The sequence below is a fragment of the Etheostoma spectabile genome, chromosome 6, assembly GCF_008692095.1.
Source record: "Etheostoma spectabile isolate EspeVRDwgs_2016 chromosome 6, UIUC_Espe_1.0, whole genome shotgun sequence".
NCBI classification, from domain to species: Eukaryota; Metazoa; Chordata; class Actinopteri; order Perciformes; family Percidae; genus Etheostoma; species Etheostoma spectabile.
In genome coordinates, this window is record NC_045738.1 from 28,929,178 (window position 1) to 28,930,081 (window position 904).

Here is a 904-nt window from a genome sequence, read left to right on the forward strand (position 1 = left end):
TCACATACCCTCCTCTTGTCCAAAGCCCGGCTCAGAAATACTAATATAAATGTCAGGCCCCTCCTCTTAAAGATACACAGACTGGAGCAGCAGGCACCACGCGCTCACAGCAGCAAGGAGAGCAGAGCAGCAGCACACGGCTCTGTGCTTCCACTGCAACTACGCTGGGATGGACGGCACGCAGATGGAAGAAAACCCACCGAAGCACACATACACCCCCTCAATGTCAGACCAATGTTACTTCACTTCAACTGCCTTGTGTTTAACGGACTAAAATACTCATGAAAAGTATGTGTTTGTTATCTCATCCTTTGGTAAATCTATTTCAAAACCTGTAAGTCAGGTACTGTGACAGCACTGATCTATATAGATATTGCAGACATTAACCAGGCTCTATGACCGATGCTATAATCATCTGTTTGAATCCATTCAAGCAGGTGTGCAGAGTATCTTTCACGGCTGATAAATAGTATTTTTTTAATCCTGGAAGTGAAATGTTGCCTGCCACGCAGTGATCTATTATTAATGCCATATATCTTGTGTCTGATGGATTTACGACGGTAGACAGCAGGATGTTCATACATGTTAAAGTTACTAAAATCCAGAATGAGTTGGCCTCTGTGCTCTTGCCTTGTGTAGGCAAACAGCGGGGATTTCCTACATGCTAAAGCGGCTTTTTTTTTTATGACGTTACTGGAGGGCTTCTGGGCTTTTATCCTGGGCTGCCTATAAAAGGCTTGGAATGCAGACGCAGGTAATTTCTCCCTTCCTGTAGAGCTACACAGCATCAATCGAAATGTGGCTTGTTGACAATTTTAGGATGAGTTGCAGCATTCTGTATCATTTTTAAGGTTGTTTGACAAGTGTCCGTTAGGTTGCTTTTTTTTTTTTTGTCCTATGTCTG

At 43.3% G+C, this 904-nt stretch overlaps 1 protein-coding gene across 5 annotated transcripts in view; it reads right to left on the reverse strand.

Moving 5' to 3' along the window:
- LOC116691497 (plectin) overlaps window positions 1–904 on the reverse strand; it is a 172,260-nt gene that overhangs the window by 150,983 nt on the left and 20,373 nt on the right. The gene's annotated exons all lie outside the window — the stretch shown is intronic.